The following is an 8,492-nucleotide window of genomic DNA, read 5'->3' on the forward strand; positions in this document are numbered from 1 at the left end:
CCTGCACATATTACTCTAATATTTTTACTTCTCCTTTTTAGCTTTGGTTTTATTATTATATGCACCTAACTAGTCCAAAAAGATCTTGTGCATATACCATCTACTTATACAGTGCAATTTAAGAGGAGTTGTGAAGTGTGGTGCAAAGCGCACCATAGGTATAGGAGGGTAGAGACAAAACCTTTATCCTATCCCTAAGGAATATAGATATATATTCATCATCATATTCAATACAATATAGTGTACAATTAGGCACCTATCATGCTCTCCATTATCTGTCCCTTGTTCCTCTAACACATGGGAGAGATTGCATGATAGGAAGATGGAGGGCTGATAAAATCATATCACTTTCTTGAGGAAAGTACACATAGTGAGTAATTAAGGAATTTCATCTAGACATGACTTTACGTCACTCCCAACTCCTATAGACGACAACGCTAAATTGTCAACCCTTGACAATTGTTTTTTATCCAATCCTCTTTTTTATACACAACTCATTGGAAATTACCTATTCAACAATGATCAAGCCATCAATCGCTTATTCAGCTTGTGTGCTTAGTTAGTTCATGTGGAATACCAAGAAAAACTCACCCCATTGTAGCAAAAAGAGTACTCAAATACTGAATGGAATGTGGGATTATGGATTGCATTATGCCAAGTCAAACACAATCCAATTTATGCTTCAAGCATACAATAATGCAAATTGGGTAGGTAGTGTGAATGATAGAAGAACCACCATGGATACAACTTCAATCTTAGCTCTGCAACCTTGTCTTAGTAGTGCCAAGTCAGTACCAAGTCATATAACTTACACTTTCATAGAAACATTGATGTTTGTTGGGTAGGTAAAGTACATGATAGAAGATCCATTAATGGATATAGGTTCACTCTAGGCTCTATAACTTTGTCAAGGCAAAGCAAGAAATTACAAACTATAACCTTGTCTTGCACCAAAGTAGACTATAGGGGATCCATCAATGCTATATATGAAGCTCCTTGGCTTAAAGGGATTCTAGCATAGATTTAGATTCTTTCTAGAGACCCTGTAGTTCTCTATTATTGTAACATGAGAATCATTCAGCTATAAAAGAACCCTATATTTATCACTAGAAAAAAAATCTTTGAAGTGCACTATCATTTCATTCATGAGAAATTGCTTAGTATGAATGCAGTTTTTGGTTTTGCATGCATGTAAATTGGAATCCATCTTTCAAAGAAAACATGCATGAAATCTATATCATAATGCATGCTTTAACTTGTTAAATGTTACATGCTTGAGTTTTTTCTAACAAATTTTTCCTTGTGCTTCAATTTATTCATGTAGATTATCTTGCTTGCATCCACCAATATCTTCACAAAGCTTCATCCTTCTACCTTCATGCAACACTACTAATGTTTCCAATATCTTAGCAAAGCATTGGTCTTCCACCTTCAAATATCACTTGCTACTATTTGCAATGTCCTAAGAGGAGCCACATCAACATGGTGAGACATTCACAAGAGCATGGAAGAGACCCTTACCACAAGAGGATATTGAAGAAGGATAGCAATGTGCCCATGAGATTCCATCACATTTTGAGTGCATACAAAGAATCGCTACTATGCCTGTTCACCTAATATCCTACAATGTACCTCACAATAGGAATTCCCTAGGGGATCCCAATAAAAGAACATTAAAAAAATTGGTATCCAAGGGGGAAGTATGCCCATCTAGCCACTACAAGTAGATGGGGAGAAATCAAACGGTCAGGGGATTCAAAGAATATGGAGAAACTTGACACCAAAATATCAGCCTATTGAGTGACATGGTAAATGGAAGATAACTGACTACAAGAACTTGAAGATCCAAGCATGAGTGAGTGCAATTTACATTGATGTATATGGCAAGTAGCCTCAGCATGGGGAAGTCCCAATATACTTCGCAAAGGTGTTATATTGTCTCTTTGTCAAAGGGCTCCCTATTAATTTCTCTTCCTGCAAAAATAAGTAGGTGAGGCCTCAAACTAATGTTGTTATTACACATAAACTTCACTTAGATACATTGGTAGGAGAATAAGATACTATGGAAGAGCATCTCTAGAGACTTCATGAATAACTTAATAAATCTCATTTTGAGGAGAACTAGTGATGAAGGGCCAAATGATAGGTGATGTGGCCTATAACAATGTGAGGGCTCTCATGACACAATTGGCAAGCTTGACCGAATTGAACATGCATCTATGAAAAGAGAACATGGAGCATTGAGACATTGTGTAGGGTGTGCAGCCACATGAGATAAACAAAAATATATTGCCATGATGCAAGTAGCCATGTTATGTGGAGAATCTTCTTGAAGGAAGCAAAGATGTATTACTATGTCATGATTGCTAGATATTTTTTAATTCAACTATCAGATGCTATGTTACACCTTGCTGCCATAGGTTTCACCTTATTTGCTCGTTTATGAGCCATGCAGCAAGTATGTTCTGCCCAATTTGTTAAGTCATTCTTTGCCTAGGGATTTTGAGATTTGTTGATGAACTTTTTGCCTTTTTTCGAGTTGGTTGGCTAGATACCTTTGCTGAGTTTGGTGCACATGAGCTTCCAAATGAAGATTCTCTCTCTTGTAGTCCATGGGTTGCTATGTAGGGCTATGAATCAATGTAGAAACAAAGAGAAAGAGACTCAAAACACTAACACACACATCAAGTGGGCAATCTGTATGAAGGCAAGCATAGAGTTCTTAAATGGAAGTCATAGATAGTTATAGGAAATCTTGTTCCTTTTGTATTAGAAATTGGTTCCCTAGTTACAATAGCTCATGGTTGTGTAGTTCATCAAAATTCCACTCATACATCAACCCAGACTCACCTTTCCTATGCTTTAACTAGGCTAGACTCTCTATGATCCCCTAAACCGGCATAAACTCTCTAAATTAGTCTCTATATAGTCTCACAACTGTCTATTACTCCCTCTCAATATCTCTGAATCTTGAATCTAGATATTAAGTTTACCGATTATATAAGGGCAAGCTCACCACCTTATAAAACTATCATGGCTAACTTGGTAGACCATGTTTCACCATTGTTCATCATTTCTAGATTCTTGCCTCCTCCCAAGATCTATATTGCCACCACCTTCACCTTCATTGCCTCCACATTGTCAGCACCTCCACTTGTTGAGCTAGTCTTCACGTGCCGATTCCACCACTCCCAAGCTTCTTCTTAGGCAAGGGTTAACACTCACATCAACTATTCTTTGAGTTGTGACCTCACCATTCAATTTATTTTTGTCATTGCTCAAAATATAAGGTACCACTGATGGTGCTTCTTCAACTAGCAGAATATCACCTGCACTTTCTAAGAGTGTTAGGGGTTAGCTAGGCACCTATAACTAGCTCTAGTCCTAAGTAGCACTCTTACATGTTAGTTGTCATAGTAAGTGTACTAAAATAGTTATTCAGTTATATGCATGTAATTACTATACTCGTGCTTATGAGTCTGATTAGTCGAACAAGATTTAGAGATGGAGAGAATAGTAGAGAGAGAGAATAGTAGAGAGAGAGGAGAGAGAGACAGAGAGAGAGAGAGAAAGAGAGAGAGACAAAGAGAAGAAGGACAGGGGGGAGAGAGAGAGAGAGAGATGACAGAGAGAGACAAAGATAGAGAGCACATGGTTAGAGTCAGAGAGATGAGAGCGAGAGAGAGAGAGAGAGATAGAGAGAGTAGGTGGAGAGAGAGAGAGAGAGAGAGAGAGAGAGAGAGAGAGAGCTAATGGAGAGAGACAAAAACAGAGAGAACATGGTGAGAGTCAGAGAGATGAGAGAGAGAGAGAGAGAGAGAGAGAGAGGGAGAGAGGGAGAGAGAGCGAGGGGGATGGAGGGACACACACACACAGAGTAGAGGGAGAGAGAAGAGAGAGAGAGAGAGAGAGAGAGAGAGAGAGCAAAGAGAGCTAATGGGAGAGAGACAAAGAGAGAGAGAATGTGGCAACAGTTAAAGAGATGAGAGAGAGAGAGAGGGAGAGAGAGAGAGAGAGAGAGAGAGAAGGGGGAGGGACACACACACACACACACACACACATGCACAGAGACAGAGAGGGGGGGTGGAGGGACAGAGAGAGAGAGACACGTGCACACATGCACATGCACATGCACACACAGCACGTGAGGGGGGGGGGAGAGAGAGAGAGAGAGAGAGAGCACATGGCAAGAGTCAGAGTGAGGGGTACATATATATATGTGTGTTGGGGAGGGGGGGGAGGGGGGCAAGTGGCATTGCAACTAACTACGTGCTTTCTGTAGAGTCTTAGCATTTTTGCTCAGGAGCATTAACATGAATCGGAGGTCTAGACATCTCCCACTAGGCATCTAACTACCATCTTGACTATTGCTTGAAGTTTCCTCCTTTGGTTACATATTCCTTGCCAAGTTGTATAGTTATTGCCCAAATATGGTCAATTCTATCATCCCAAATTTTGCCACAGCATTCATAAGACATTTCTTGCCCTATAGCCAAACATGTCTTTACATTTTTCCTAAGACTTCTTCCCAAAAAGGGAGAGGCTTGAGTTTCAAGGGAAAAGGGTCATTGCCTTCCCCTCAGTTTTATTAGGTTTAATGTTTAAAAATGGTTGAAAAGACATGTGTTCATAAAGATCTATCCCTTTTCTCAGATTCCTTTTTTTTAAACTTTATATTTAATTTTAATTTCCTTTTAGAGGCCTGAAAGAAAGAGAGAGAGAGAGAGTGTGTGTGTGTGGGGGGGGGGGAGGGACACACACACACACACATGCACGTGCACGCGTGCCCACGCAAGCATGCACGGATGCACACACAGTCGTACACATGTGCGCATGCATGCACGCACACACATGCACACACAGAGTACGTGGCAAGAGTCAAAGCGAGGGGTACATATATATATGTGTGGGGTGGGGGGGGACAAGTGCCATTGCAACCAACTACGTGCTTTCCGTAGAGTGTTGGCATTTTTGCTCAGGAGCATTCACACAAATCGGAGGTCTAGACAACTCCCATGAAGCATCTAACTACTGTCTTGACTATTGCTTGAAGTTTCCTCATTTGGTTACATCTTCCTTGCCAAATTGTATAGTTATTGCCCAAATATGGTCAATTCTTTAATCCCAAATTTCACTAGCATTCATAAGACATTTCTTACCCTTTAGCCAAACATGTATTTACATTTTTCCTAAGACTTCATCCCAAAAAGGGAGAGGCTTGAGTTTCAAGGGAAAAGGGTCATTGCCTTCCCCTCGAAACCATTAGGTTTAATGTTTGAAAATGGTTGAAAAGACATGTGTTCAGAAAGATCTATCCCTTTTCTCAAATTCCTTTTTAAAATACTTTATATTTAATGTTTATTTCCTTTTGGAAGCCTGAAAGAGAGAGAAAGACCCACACACATACACACACATTCTATATTATATATATTATATTTATATATTTTTTACATTTTGTGTTAGTTTATATATGGTAGACTGTGCAAAGTTGAAGCAACTCAAAGAAATGATGAGGTGATGAATCCCTATGCAAATTAACACATGGACAATGAGAGAGAGAGAGAGAGAGAGAGAGAGAGAGATTAGATATATGGATGTGTGTGTGTGTGTGTGTGTGTGTGTGTGTGTGAGAGAGAGAGAGAGAGAGAGAGAGAGAGTTTATGCGAATTGTTTATTAGGGAAGAGTTGTCATGTGGTAGCCAAAGGGGAGAGAGCATAAATTTCAGTGTTTGTGTATGATGTCTCCTAATTATCATTTATTTAGGAAGAGTTATCATGTGGTAGCCAAAGGGGAGAGAGTGTCAATTTTAGTGTTCGTGTATGATGTCTCCTAATTTTAAGTGTTTACATATGCATATGTTCATGCACACATGCATGCACGTGTGTGTGAGGGAAATAGTCACAAGATAAAGTTTGTTCGTATATGAGAGAGAGAGAGTCTCTAACAAGGATGTGTGCATGTATGTGTGTGTAAGTATACATGAGCAAGAGAAAGGGGGCGGGGGGATCTCCTATGTTTTAGAGATCGTGTGTGTGGATTTGAGGAAGACACTCAAGAAAGAGAAAGCACATGTGTGTGTTATGGAGAGGAAAATATTATATGTGCAGCAAGAGTGTGTGTGTGTGTGTGATATAAGTAGAGAGAGACAAAGAGGTAGAGAAGAGAGAAAGAGTGCATGATATATGTGTGTGTGTGGTGGTGGTGGGGATTTTATGTGTGAATTCTTTGCCCCTCGATCAACAATTAGAGGGCACTCATCTAGTGGAATAGTTGAGTAGATTGAGCATCAAGCCAAGTGATGCGATGTTTGCGGTGGAGGGGGTCTTGAAACTTGAACTTTTATTTCTTGATATCAAAGACATTTTAAGATCCCATGTGCAGACCTAGCGGAGTGGGTCTCTAGCCTGTCGTAGACGGGTCAGGTTAGCAGAGCGGGTCTCTAGCTCGTCGTAGATGGGTGAGGTTAATGGTTGTAAGATGATAGATACATTTCCTAGAGAGCTGCATTTACAGCATCGTTTTGTGTATCAATTGTGGATTAAACCATTAAAGGCCCGAATGCACCCTCTCCTCTGCCGTAAAGAATCCTAAAACGCGCTTATTAGCCGAACAGCACCCATGTGCCCGAACTTGGAATATCGGCATTCACCACGAACAGAAGGTAATAGCCTCCTGGAGCAGCAATGGCATTTGGAGGTGCCGTCACTGTGGAAGCGTATGTCGTTCCCACAGCCTGCACTGCTATTGCCGCAAGGATTAGCTGCCGCTGATTCATGGAGAAAGTGTGAGTGGTGAAGGGAGGAGAATACACTCTATATTGAACGTTTGTGGGGTTGCTGCTCAGGGAAAAGTGTACTGTGAAGGTAGAGCCGTATCCAATAGAGTTTTTGGAGAGGGAGACGATCGTAGGGCGTTGAGAAGTATATGCCTCGTCGAGATAATAAGGACTGTAGGCCTCAAGTCTGACCTCGGTCGGGAAGGGCACACCGGAGAATGTATAGCCCACATTAGGATTGCTTCCACCAACAAGAATGCGTCCATCAGGTAACACATTGGCAGTAGAATGATACATCCGGGGTATCGTAGTGGCAGCGAGCACATGAAAGCGTGATCCTGCAGCATCTGTAGGCCTGTATAGGAGAGGAGCAAGGTTGGGATTGGCCGCATTGCCCCATCCTGCTGCTCCTGTATGTGCTCCATTTATGATTAGGACGTCGCCAGTAGGAAGGATCAACATATCACCCATCACTCTGGACGATGGCATGTTCTCCATCGCCCAGCTTGGATTGGCGTCGGTAATCACGATCCTCCCGCAACTTTGAAGAGCGGTTACTTGGACGCCATTACTGTTAGCTTGCTGATATGCACCATCCGGAGATCCGCCACAAATAAGTACCTCCACTGTCTGAAAATTATCTGAAGCAGAGAGAGGTAGCATGACGGAGGAGCCTGATGAAGGATAATTCCGCCCGCCGCCGCCAGGCAGGTTAGGGAAAGTCTTCAGGACCTTGTTGTTGTTATAATCGAACAGAATGGATTGCTCGTTTGCGAAGACGAACAAGTTGCCGTCCGAAGAGAGATGTAGAAAGGGATATAAATTGTTCTCCACGTTCGGGACGTTAGTCACGGAAAGAAAATCGAAAGTAATAGCACCTCCCTGAGATGGCACGAACTCGTAGCTGAAGGAGCGTCTCCCACCGACAACGATCATACTATTGTCTGGAAGAATCTGATTCGAAGCATACCACCTTGCAGCAGCCAACTTGGGATAAGACTCGCTCCAATCGCAAGCATCTTTGGAGCAGGGAACGAAATGACGAACTGTCTCTGCGCCATCGTTGTATCCCCCGGTGGAAACGAGAGTTCCGTCCGCCAAGAAGGCTCCGGAAGAACACCAAGTATCAGTGAGCACTTCCAGCGGGCGGATGGAGTTGGTAGCGATAGTGTACTCAATGGCATGAGCGTAGCAGTCCACCTTGAGAGCGAGATCGTTCGGGTCATCACGACATTTGCCATTAGGCAGTTTGAGCTCGGAAGCGCCATAATCGGTGCGATCAAACATAATGACGGTGTTGAAGTGAGTGAGGGTCATGTGCATAGCGGAGACACCGCCGTTCTGAACGAGAAGATTCCAAGTGCCGGAAGTGATGGTTTGGCAGGTGGCCGCATGGTGGATGAGGGGAAAGAGGAAGAAAGTGAGAATGGAAGGAAGACGATGGGTGCAAGGACGAGCTAGGAGCAGAAGGGAAGCCATAGTTTATTGTGTTAAAGAAGGAAGCTGAACGCGAAGCGCTCTCTCTCTCTCCCCCCTTGCTGCTTGGTAGTGCAGGGGCGTTGCTGCTGCGTCCTCTCTCTCTCTCTCTCTCTCTCTCTCTCTGCCCCCCTTTGTTGATCTCTAGTCCTTCACTCGCTGCTTGTAGATTCACGTGAGATTGCTTAAAAAAGAAGCACTAGCTTAAGTAGGCAGAAACCCAATTGGGAACGTGCAAAG

At 42.4% G+C, this 8,492-nt stretch overlaps 1 pseudogene; it reads right to left on the bottom strand.

Moving 5' to 3' along the window:
• Positions 1–6,602: 6,602 nt before the first annotated feature.
• LOC147883144 (aldehyde oxidase GLOX pseudogene) lies at positions 6,603–8,255 on the bottom strand (annotated as a pseudogene).
• Between the last annotated feature and the right edge of the window lie 237 nt (positions 8,256–8,492).

The sequence above is a fragment of the Dipteris shenzhenensis genome, chromosome 28 (genome assembly GCF_047967505.1).
Source record: "Dipteris shenzhenensis isolate YYH24624 ecotype China chromosome 28, Dip_SZ_1.0, whole genome shotgun sequence".
Classification (NCBI taxonomy): domain Eukaryota; kingdom Viridiplantae; phylum Streptophyta; class Polypodiopsida; order Gleicheniales; family Dipteridaceae; genus Dipteris; species Dipteris shenzhenensis.